This window comes from Lonchura striata, chromosome 21 (assembly GCF_050655825.1).
Source record: "Lonchura striata isolate lonStrDom1 chromosome 21, ASM5065582v1, whole genome shotgun sequence".
In the NCBI taxonomy this organism is placed as follows: Eukaryota; Metazoa; Chordata; class Aves; order Passeriformes; family Estrildidae; genus Lonchura; species Lonchura striata.
In genome coordinates this window covers 2,146,440-2,158,169 of record NC_140723.1, presented here as the reverse complement: position 1 = coordinate 2,158,169, position 11,730 = coordinate 2,146,440, and the positions used below count along the sequence as shown (strand labels likewise).

Below are 11,730 nucleotides of genomic sequence, written 5' to 3'. Positions count from 1 at the left end.
TTTTTTGGGGGACTTTGAGGCAGTTCTGGGTGGTTTAGTGTGATTTAACTTTTATATTTTGGCAAAGAGATGGGGTGGGATGAGGGGGGGAAGAATGAGCTGGGAAACTCCCTGAAAATGATTCCCTTTTTTCTGCTAGGAGAGAATAAACTGAAAGGGAGAAAAATAATCTGTGGAAGTCATTGCTACACAAGGTGAACTTTAGGACATCCTGAGCCACAGCTTCTTTGGGTTTTACCACCCCTCACAGGCAAGAATTCCTTCCTAACATCTTAAATCTCTCAGGATTTGTGTTTTCCATGTGGAAAAATTCTTTCTTACAAGGCACTGATCAGGTTCACACCCCAGGGCTGTGTCAACTTGCTTCAATGTTCTTGACCAGAGGATGGAATTTAAAACTCACTTTACTGAACAAAAAAGATGGAACATGCCCCTGATTTTCTGCAGAGGGAGCACGAGTCCAGGATATACTCACAAGGAGCTGCTCTTCCTCTCCAAAATATCTGCATCCCACTGAATCTGCACACTTAACAAAGGTTTATGTGCATGTGTAGCTGTGGTAACAACAAAAAAAGCTGCAAACAGGAAAGCTTTGACTTAAAACTCCTGGAATATTGAAGATTTCCATTATTAGTTCTGAGAGGAAATGGTTGGAAACCAGAAAAAATCATGGCGTTTGTTACAGAGCTTGGAGATAACTGGTGAGGTTTTTTTATGTCACACATTGGGCTGGAAAGATCCCTAAAAATTGGAATATAAATCTAATGTCTCTCATTTTTCCCTAATTCTTGGATTCTATGCAGGCAACAAGCTCAGCTCAACAGAAGAAATTCAGGAGTTTTCTCTCAGTGATCAGGTTTGGCTGGAATGAGTTGGTTCTAAAATAGGAAATCAGCTGATTTGGAGGGGATGAAAACTCTGAATTTTGTTTCTCTGAACCAAATCCCACTGCAGATGGGGAGGGTGTTGCCCCATTTTGGAAAGCTCAGAGCCCAGCAATGTGGTGGCAGTGACAAAAATACCATTTCTTTTTAATGTTAGCAAATAATAGTTCCTGGCAAACAGGGTTTTGGCTGTCTCCTTAACCTGGAGAGCAATGATGCTTACCAGAGTAAGAACTAAATATATTTTTAAGAGTCTTCTATAGAAAATGTGGTGTTCAGTGATGTCAATGTGGATTCTTGAAGTTTTTTAGAGGCTTCTGGACATAAAATAAAAGTTATTTCAGCCACAAATAAATCCAGTTTAACTTAAAAATACATTCCAGCGGAGAATCAGGCCTGATTGTATATGGGAAAGGGAAAAATGGGAAATAACTTCTTCCTGCAGCTTTTTCCTAAAAGTCTGCATCAATTTCCGGTACTTTATATAACTATAAAATTTCTGGGTGCTCCATGGTGGTAGAGATGATGTGTTGGAAATGAACAGGAGATTTTTAGGATTAAAGCAGAAGCAGGATGATTTATGGTACTGCTGGGGAATATAAAATTAATTCAAATTTTTTATAAAACAGCAACCTCTATTCCACTGCAGATCAGGAAACAAGCAATGAAACCCAAATGGGTGGGAAGTAGAAACATTTAAATTGTGTATAAATTGCAGCAGATCAACAATTGCTGCCTGACTTTTAAGCCTGTGATGGTTTGGGCTGTGCAGAAGAGATTTCAGCTCCTGGGCAGCCACTCCACTTCTGCACAGGAATATTTTTGGGTGTTGTCTCCTTTAGTTTTGGCTCACTTCACATAATTCAGTTCCACTCTGGGTTCCTCATGGGCTTCTCCTGCTCCAGGGACCAGATTCAAACCAGGAGCTTGTAAAGGCACCAGGAGGAAAACCCTGATTTGAGGCTGCTTGTAGGCAGGCAAAAGGTTTGAGAATCCTGAAATCCTAAAGTGTGTGGTGCAGACTGAAGGATTTATTCCCAATGTTTTCAAGGATGATTTTTTATTGCCAGTGTTTTCTTGTGAACAGGCTGTGGGATGTCCCTGGCTGCACACAGCTGGAGCAAGAAAAAGAGAAATAATGAGAAATATTCTTCTGTTGTATTGGCTTCTGATAGCTGGTATGCCTAAAACCTGTTTTTTTGGAGCATGTTTTGGGGTTTTTTTGTTTTTGGTTTTTTTTGTGTGTGTGGTTTATTTGTATTTGGGGTTTTGTTTGTTGTTGTTTGTGAGGTTTTTGTTTGCTTGGGGTTTGGTTTTGTTGGTTGGTTGGTTTTGTTTTGGGTTTTTTGACATCAGAGGGAGAGGACAGGGGTGATGCCTCCTCGTTTTGCTGCTGGAGGATTTCTCTAAAAAAAAAAAACCAAAACAGTTGTTCTGATATTTTTATTGTGAGAAAAGTTCTTTCTTCCACTAAGAGGCTCCAGTCTCAAAAGGGAGTAAATCAGCCAATATCAGGGGATGTTTATAGCATTTGGTGTACAAAACACCTTTCAGGGCATTAATAGGACCTGAGTACCATTAATAATGAATAAATTTAATAATTCCTGAGCAGGAACAGTGGGTACCTTTACTCTGCTACCTGTTAAATGGAGCACTTTGATGTGAAAAACCAAAACGTCGGTGTACATTGGCTCCAGGAGCTGTGACCTACCCCTTCTCAAATCCTGAAGCCAGCTCAGCTTTGGTGGGACTGCTCCCTGATGCAGAGGTTCCAAATTTAACAAACCAGGCTTGTTCCCACCAGCTGAAAACCTGGCTGAGGTGGAATTCCTGATCTTACAAACAGCACCTGGGGCTGCCTCAAATGCCATCTTTTCTTTTCACCATTCATGCTGTTCTCTGGTTTCCAGGAAAACATCTTGCTTTGGGGTCATTTGGGATGAACCTCTCCAAAAATAACAGCACTCTGTACCCAGCCTGGAGCATTTGCTGAGCTGAAATGGGTTTGAAAAGTGGTTTTTTGGTGTTTTTTCCCCTGCTGCTTTTTAAATAAATAAATAAAGCTATCAATAACTGTAGCTGCTGTAAACATCTGAGGTAGCTTAGAGCAAACACAGGGTGCTGGTTTTCCTGTGGAAGAATCCATTCTTGCTTGACTTTCCCTACAAAACTAAGGAATAAAACTGAAACAAGGAGTTCTGTGAGTCAGAGGATTTAAGAAAACCAGCTGATACATCATTTTTGTGTCAAATCCCTGATTTAGGGATTTTTTTTTTAATCTAGCTCCTTGCATGGACACTAAGAACTCTAAAAGTGAGACTTGTTCCCCTTGAATAAAGCTGGAATTTTCTGCAAAATAATGGGAAGGAGAAGGAGTTGGAATGAACAGTGGCACCTTGACAAGGCTAAATGGAAGTGGCTAAAATTTGGTTTGAAGTAGAAAACATGAACTATTGTTAAAAAATTAGGGTTTTTTTTAACTTGTTTAGTAATTGTGGCTTGGTGCTGCTCAGGCACGTGTTGTGCTGAGGGAATATCACTGCCTTTGATGTGTCCATGTCTAGAAAAAAACACTCCTGGGATACTTTGGAATTCCTTTCTCACTTGTAAAATGATTGGTGTTAATACAAGGATGTGGAATTGTGAGCGAGGAGTTGGCACAGCAGGTGAAAAATTAACAGTGTGGGATTTTTGTGTTTTAAGGGAATTAGTTGAGGGTAGGATGATCTGGCTGAGTTTTATCAGCAGCCAGCAAGGAACTGGTTAAAGCTGAGGGAAAAAAGAGGTGGAAGAGATGGAGCTGGAGTCAGCAAAGTGTGAGCAGCAGCAGGTTCCTCACCGGCCACACTCCCTGCCTGAGTCAGGGCTGCTTCCTCGGGGAAAAATGGACAGCACGGGCACTGCCAGGCCAGGGTGGCACTGCCAGGGTGACACGGAGCAGCCAGGGTGACATGGCACAGCCAGGGTGACACGGAACAGCCAGGGAAAGATGGCACAGCCAGGGTGACACGGAGCAGCCAGGGTGACACGGAACAGCCAGGGTGACATGGCACAGCCAGGGTGACATGGCACAGCCAGGGTGACACGGAACAGCCAGGGAAAGATGGCACAGCCAGGGTGACACGGAGCAGCCAGGGTGACATGGCACAGCCAGGGTGACATGGAACAGCCAGGGTGACACAGAGCAGCCAGGGTGACATGGCACAGCCAGGGTGACATGGCACAGCCAGGGTGACACGGAACAGCCAGGGTGACACGGAGCAGCCAGGGTGACACGGCACAGCCAGGGTGACATGGCACAGCCAGGGTGACACGGAACAGCCAGGGTGACACGGAGCAGCCAGGGTGACACGGCGCAGCCAGGGTGACATGGCACAGCCAGGGTGACATGGCACACACAGGGTGACACGGCACAGCCAGCTGGGATCTGCCCAGCAGCACCAGGTACATCCCCAGGGTAAGTCTGGGACTGCTCACTCTGCATTTCCACCTTGTTCTGAAGGAGAAATATGGATTTCCACCTTGCTCTGTGGGAGAAATTGCATTTCCACCTTGTTCTGAGGGAGGAATTGCATTTCCATTTTTTTTCTGAGGGAGAAATATGGATTTCCACATTGTTCTGAAGGAGAAATATGGATTTCCAAACTGTTCTGAGGGAGAAGTATGGATTTCCATATTGTTCTGAGGGAGAAATTGGCTTTCCATGTTGTTATGAAGGAGAAATAGGGATTTCCACGTTGTTCTGTAGGAGAAAGTGCATTTCCATTTTTTTCTGAGGGAGAAATATGGATTTCCACCTTGTTCTGAGGGAGAAATATGGATTTTCACCTTGTTCTGAGGGAGAAATTGCATTTCCACCTTGTTCTGAAGGAGAAATATGGATTTTCACATTGTTCTGTGGGAGAAATTACATTTCCACATTGTTATGAAGGAGAACTAGGGATTTCCACATATGGTGTCATCCCCAAAGTGGAGTGGGAATTCTCTCTTGATTTCTGAAGGAGGCAAAGCAAGCAGCAAACTGAGGGTTTTTAGCTAAAATTATGCTTGCCACTGTCCTCTTGGGTTAATCCTGAGCAAATACACTTTTCACACAGACTACCCTTAAAAACTGACCAGGCTCCACGTTTATGTGTTCTAAATTTGGCAGCAGGATTATACTGCATTTTGGAGAGCAACCTCCTTTCACCCAAAGTATTTTTATTTTTAATGAAACGGCCTGCAAACCTGAGGTAAATAACACAACTCTGGGAGGCATCTTTGAGCACCCTCTTCAGGACCAACCCATTAATTTTCCCACTCTTTTCCCATTCATTTCTGATCTCAAAATAAGCTGGAATCCCACTGCTTAATTATTTTAGGTGGGTGCAATGGATGGGCTGCAATTAGTGTCAAAATCTCTTTGTACCAAAGCTCTGTTCCCACGTGCAGAGAGGCCACAAAATGTGGTTTGAGGCACAAAGGGGACACAAAATGTCAGCTCTCAGCTCCTGAGAACTCCCAGAATTTTCTCATTCCTCACAGGAGGGAGCAGTGCTGGGTGCTGTGGCTTGAGCTTTTCCCAGGTCGGAGAAATCTGATTTAATGGTGCCTGTTGGAGGAGTGAAATTCATGTTGGGTGCTGTGGCTTGTGCTTTTCCCAGGTTGGAGAAATTTGATTTTGTTGGAGGAGTGAAATTCAGTTTGAGCAGTGCTGGGTGCTGTGGCTTGAGCTTTTCCCAGCTGGGAGAAACCTGATTTAGTGTTGCCTGTTGGAGGAGTGAAATTCAGTTTGAGCAGTGCTGGATGCTGTGAGTTGAGCTTTTTCCAGGTTGGAGAAATCTGATTTAATGGTGCCTGTTGGAGGAGTGAAATTCAATGCTGAGTGCTGTGGCTTGAGCTTTTCCCAGGTTGTAGAAACCTGACTTTGTGGTGCCTGTGGGAGGAGTGAAATTCACTTTGTGGTCAGGATTTGTGGTGTGGTCAGCCTGCTCCAGGGCTTTGGGAGTGACCAGGAATACTGGACAGTGGTGCAGGATTTTTGGACACTTTTTCTGCTCTGTTGCTTCTCTTCTCTTTCTCCCAGAACTTTGTGTAGGATTAACAACTTCCACATGAAATGCCTCAAAATCTGGAATGGCAGAGGATGCAAAATCCCTGCCCCTTTAGAGATGGGACCCAGGTCTGGTGGCTTTTCCCTGGAATTCAGCAAGGGGATGAGGAACAGCCAGGAGCTGCTGCTTCCTCCCCCATTTCTGGGGACAAACACAGGGGCTGAGCAGAGCTCAAAGGGTGATTTGATGCCTCAGCCATTTCCTCCTCAGCCTCCTGCTGTCTGCCAGCTGTCAAATTGGCCCAGGGCTGGGGATCCATCCCCCGATGGATTCTTTGTGGATTTGGGAAAGCTTGAGATGCTCCAGAACCACATGGGAGTGAGTCAGTCCTGTGTCATGGCTTGGACACTCTTCTGTCTCAGGCACTCCAGCTTCAAAAGTTGATTTTGGGGGATCTTCTGTATAAATTTAGAAGTTTTGGGAACACTCAGTTGCAAGTGGCCCTGAAAAAAAATCCTGATTTTTTTTTTTTTTTTTAGGAAAATCCAAGTTGTTGGCTGCTGCTTCCTTAGGGAAGGATTAACAGATGGAGATACATGAACAGAGCCACTCCTGGAGTTCTGATTGCTGTCACTCCAATTCAGAACTGCACATTTTTCCATCCCCTCATGCTTCAGGGAGGGATTTTGACCTGTTTTTTCTTCAACACTCTTATGTTGAAGGCACCCCTGGCTCTCAGAATAGACTGGGAGATGAGTACTTAATAATTTAAATTAAATAAAAGGTAGAAAATACCATTTCACCGGGGTAAAGAAGCAGCAGGTAGAAATGACTCCTGGTTTCCCTAGGGAAATACTGGGAAGATCTGAGAGGCAAGAGGGATGAAATGGGGCCACTGGAAAGTTAAAAATGAGGATTCTTCCCAAAATCTGTGCAGCTGGTCCAGGCTCTGCTCCCAGTTCTGCCACTGCTCTGCTCTGTGAGTTGGGGTGACTCATTTCCTTTTGCATTCAATGGCTCCCTCTTGCTCCTGTCTGTTTAGATTCCAAATTTTTTCCTACCAGGAGCTGCTTGTGCTGTGTGGGACAGACCCAAGTGTGCTGTGACCAAGAGAGAGCCTTGCACACATCAATGAGGGACCAGAAAACACATTTTATGTGATTTATTTTTTAACAGCATTTAAATTTAAACAATCATCGCAAATACTTAAAATTTTTTACTAAAATTATTTCTCTAGAGAAGTGATTTTTCAGATTTACCTGAGTTTGGTCATGCCAAAAATATTAAATTTAACAGAAAACTATAATTTACACCTGCTCTGTGGGTGTCTGTGAGTTGCTGCTTTGTGTCTCTTTTTCCATCCCTGATTTATTTGCTGCCTGTTGTTTTCTCATTTCTCCTTGGTCAGTTGTTTTTTTTGGGTAGCTTCTGTCTGGACTTAAAATAAAAAAAAAAAAAGAAAAAAAGAAACAAATGAATGCTGGTTTCCTGGGCAATTTCTCTGTTTTTGTAACTGGTTTTTATTAATGCTTTTGAGATGAATCCCAGCAATCTGAAGCTTTCCAGCCAAAGGAGGTGTTTAAATTTTGTGCCATCCAAGGGTGCTGGAATTCAGGGAGTTTTGGAGATGCCTTGTGGGTGCAGACAGAGCTCTGTGACCTGCTCCAAGGACAGCAGAGCTGGAAGAACACACAGACACACGGATTAATGGGAATAATCCACGCAGCTGGAAAACTCTGCAGTTTAACTCCTCACTTGGGCACATCCAGCTCTGTCCCAGACAATCTGCACAGCTCAGCAGATCCAAACCCTCTCAGCATTTCCACCTGAATAAACTCCTGCATTCCTGGACATGCACATGAATTAATTTCTGCTCTTTGGGTTGTAGGGAAGTGGAGATTCGAGGCAGAAGTTGAGGAGCTGCCTGCAAAGGACAGCCCCAAACCCACCTGCTGTTCCTATTTCTCTGGTTTTGCTTCAAAAATGGAGCCTCAGGCTGCACCAGGGGAGGCTCAGGTTGGACATCAGGAGGAATTCTCCCATGGAAAAGGTTGTTAAATGTGGGAATTTAACACAGGGAGGTTTGGAGTGCCCATTTTGGAGGTGTCCCAGGAATTCTCAGAGCTCTGGGCTGGGGACAGGGTGGGGATTGAGGTTGGACTCAATCTTGGAGCTCTTTTCCAGCCTCAGCAGTGCTGGGATTGAGGAGTGCTTGGTGTGAAAAATGCATATTTTGTGATTGGCTTTTTGCAAATATTACAATGAATATTATATGTGTAATGTTGGAAAATTATGCTCTTAAGTAGTGTGTTAAATATAGTTTTAGGGTCTAACATAATGTTAAAATAGAGATTATGTATGTGGGGGAAGTTTTTTTGTTTTTAGGAATGAGATACTCGCTTCCAGGTACACCTAAATCTTCCAGAGAAAAGGAATTTATGGTTTTCTTATCAGAAGAAACTAATTTCTTCAGGCCTTGCTCAGACTCGAAGCCTTAAAAATTAGAGGAAACAGTTGACATACAACAGAGAGATTTCTTGTTTTAAATAGAATGTATGCATAACCATAAAAGATATATAAATATACAACAGGCTATTACTTTTAAAGTTATTCCTTTATCCACAAAATATATTTTTCATAACTTAATATCCAAAAACATCCAAACGTCCATAATTCTTTACTTTTTTATTGTCTTATAATTATCCTAACTCTAAATTTTATTACTCTTATTATATTACTATTTTTATAACCATTTCCTTATGATTAAACTTGTAAAAAAATTAAAAACCAAATAGTGAACATTTTTCACAGAGTGAAATGAAACAAAAAAAAAAAAAAACCCACATCTTCTGAGAGCATCACCTTGTCGTTCTGGCTGTGCCCTTCAGAGGAGGCAGCTCAGGGTTTTTTTGTGTTTGTGGCTGGGGAACAAGCAGGGTAATGCTGGGGGAGAGGAGCCTGGCGTGTTCCAGCCCTGCAGTAATGACAGCCTCTGCTTGGCAGCCCTCTCATTGTGGTTGCCTTTCCATTTTGTCTTTAGTTCACAGGTCTTGCTCTAAACTGGATTATTTCAGGCTTGCTTAAGGGGTTCGTGGCAGCTGGGAGTTTTGGTTTCAAGAGAAAAGGTTTGCCACCAAGTGAGAAATGAAAATGGTGTTGGTGTAAATTAACCCTGAACTGCCGTGCCTTTCTTGTGCTGTTCCCATGCAAAGTTCTTTTTTTTAATCCATATTTTATTTTGAATTTTATTTTTCCTTGCTGCTTTTGCCAGTGCCAATTAGCTGTACTCTTGTACTCTTTATTCCTAAACTGCAGCATTCCCTACTACTTTTCTGTTCCAATAATTTTATCCTTTCTTCTTCCTATGAGTAGGTATTTTCTCCTTTGATCCTGGTGAAACACTCTGGGTCCTGTATTTAAAGAAGCTGTTGATGATAACCCTGGAGAGCTGACAAATCCTGCACACAAGGCTTGTACTGTAATTTGTGTCAGCAGATCATTAATGCTGGCATTCCTTTTTAATTCATGTATTTATGGCTGTGAAGATGGGCTGGAAGGGACCACTTCCACTCCTGTTTTCCAGCGTTAGTGGCTCTCAAAAATTGCACTAAAGGATGGAGAGTTCCCCTTGGCATCAGACATTTTTCCTTGATCTGATACTTGCTCAGTTTTTCTGGCTGCTGGTCTTCAATTTGGATTCCTTGGGAAGTCTCTCAGTGCAGCCTGAAAACAAAAATGGTAAAAATGGAAGGGATGGGGAGGAGTGTCACAGGGACATTTCTCTCTCTCTCAGGACTTTTCATAGAGGTGACAGAGGAGGAAACTTCTGACATCCACCTCTTCCCACAAGCCAATTACCCTGGTGACCCTGCACTTTCAGCAGAGCTTTGTCCACCTGAGTCGCTGCTTTAGATCTGAATTAGGTGTGAAATACCGATTTTCTTTTGCCACAATGAAAAAGAGGCGACTTTGGGAACAGGGGAGCCTTTCTTCTGCTGCTGACCCGATCCCCTGGCAGGTGCAGAGCCTCAAAACCACTGCTGCAGCTGCTGGAAAGTCCCTTTGCCTTGCCTGGATAAAATTGCTTTCTCTGGTCAGGGTTTGTGGTCAGCTGGAGATGAGCAGTGGGCAGCCAAGGGATGCTCGGTATTGAGAGAATCAACCCCAATTCCCCTGGGAGTGGGGAAGGAGAAAAGCTGGGGAACACTGCTCAGCTCAGAACGGAGAAGCTGGTTTAAAATTCAACTTCTAGACCAGGAAAAATGTTGACACAGCTGCTCTTCCAGGATGTCTTTGGAGTAGCAAAGCCCCAGGAAGCAGGGCTGGCTGCAGACTGGGCAGGATTAGAGAGGGGACAAGGCATATATATATATATATATATATATACATATATATATATATAAAATAATTATAACAACCCCCTAAATGTGTCCCTTTCAACCCCTCTGTGAACCCCACAGAAGCTGCTGCTCTTCCCCTGGGTGATTTTAGGAGACTTCAGCCTTGTTCAGCCTGGACTTGGCTCCTTGCAGTCAGGAAATATCCAATCCATGACAGCAGCAACCACAGCAATCTTCTCCCTCCCAAAAACCCTGCAAGGCGAGGAGCAGACAGTAACCTCTACAGTGCCACAGCTGGGAGGCAGAAAATTGGGGAAAAAAACCTTGGAATTGGAGCCTGGAAGGTGCTGCCCGTGGTTGGGAGGGAGCAGGGGAAGGAGAAAATGTTGGATTTGCTGTCTGTTAGGTGGGAGCAGCTTTTTGCCTCCCAGCCAGGCATTTTCCAGGCTGCTCTGAGCACAGCCTGGGCTGGCTCCCTGATGGAGACAACAGGAAAGGCTCCTGATTCCATGAGATTCCTTGAAATTCCCCGAGATTCCTTGAAATTCCCCGAGATTCCCTGAGATTCCTGGCCCAGCAGCTGCTCTGGGTCGGTGCTGTGGTTGTTGTGACACCTGGCACAGGTCAGGGACAGGGGAACAGGAGTTTTTGCTGCCTGCAGGTGGTTTGGGATAGGAATAATGGGAATTCCTGAGGCTGGCAAAGAGAAACTGATGGGATTAGGGTTGCAATTGGATTTGTTCATATCCAGGTGATGAGGGAGGGGCTGTCCCATCACCCCCAAATCTCCTCACTTCAGAGAAACGTCAGAGTTGGAGTTTCCAGGGAAATTTTTTGTTCTTCTCTGAAGATTATTTTAGCATTTTTCCCTAACCAGTTCTCTGGGTCTGTCTTGGACAGCGTGGAGTTAACAACAGGCTTTTTTTTTTTTTTTTCATGGTCATATTATCTAAAAATAATAATAGCTGCAGTTTCTTGGAATTTGTTTGGAAGTGTCTGGTTCTGTCTGATGGTGGAGACAGGATCCTGGAGTGGGTGAAGTTCTGATCTGGATGCTCCCAAAGTTTCCCTTGTTGCAGTGTGTAATTATTTAAATGTTTATTTAGGAGGTTGTTTTAATACTCTCCTCTTTCCTGAAACTCTTCCCCCTCTGGGATAGAGGGAATCTATTTTCTGGTAGAGTAGAGAGACAGAGAAATGTCAGAAGGAAAAATTCAAGTATGGCAATTAAATTTATCCTCATGATCCCATGCGAAGTCTCCTGACTTTTGTTTTTAAGGCTCCTGACTTTTGTTTTTAAGTTCTCTTGTGGAGTCCCACAGACATTTAAGGACAGTGAGTTTTAATTCCCTTTCTTCACTTGATGATTACATTGATTGAATTGTAAAATCCAATAAATACAATCCACTAAATGGTGTTAACAATAACCTGACAACAGAAGTGAGAAAACAGAAAAATTGACCATATTTTAAT

General features: G+C 43.5%; 1 long non-coding RNA gene across 2 annotated transcripts; it reads left to right on the top strand.

Moving 5' to 3' along the window:
• The first annotated feature begins 139 nt into the window (after positions 1–139).
• Positions 140–7,357, top strand: LOC146765663 (uncharacterized). 2 transcript variants are annotated; one of them, XR_014949762.1, is made up of 4 exons: positions 566–701; positions 804–856; positions 1,972–2,062; positions 6,457–7,357. It is a non-coding gene; the product is annotated as an uncharacterized LOC146765663 (long non-coding RNA). The 2 variants fall into 2 exon arrangements; XR_014949763.1 differs by lacking the exon at positions 804–856 and having other exon boundaries at positions 140–701.
• The last annotated feature ends 4,373 nt before the right edge of the window (positions 7,358–11,730 follow it).